We start from the raw sequence: 376 nt of genomic DNA, 5'->3' as shown, positions 1-376 counted from the left end.
CTAAGTGTGTGTGAAAACCAAAACACTCATTGGTCACTTTATAAAGTAACCACATGCCCATGTGACTTTGCTTGGTCTTTGCAGATATGAGATGGATTTCCTGCGAAATCAGGAAGTAGATATGGCTTTTCTGGTAAAGCTGTGAGGTTTCTATGCTCTGCCAAACTTATCTCTTCTATATTTCTCTTACAGACCTCCACTGCCCCTGCAAAACCCTGCATATGCAAGATTTACTTTAGACATACTAAGATTTCTTAGTATGCCTGAAGTATAACAGATAGATGACCCTTCCCCATACTGAGTCAGTTTATTAGGACAACAGTGCAAAGCAAGTGCAGGGTAGGTGTAGTGTCAGAGGTTTTAGAGAAGGAAGTGT

This window comes from Melanotaenia boesemani, chromosome 8 (assembly GCF_017639745.1).
Source record: "Melanotaenia boesemani isolate fMelBoe1 chromosome 8, fMelBoe1.pri, whole genome shotgun sequence".
Lineage (NCBI taxonomy): Eukaryota > Metazoa > Chordata > Actinopteri > Atheriniformes > Melanotaeniidae > Melanotaenia > Melanotaenia boesemani.
This window is presented reverse-complemented; position numbering follows the sequence as displayed.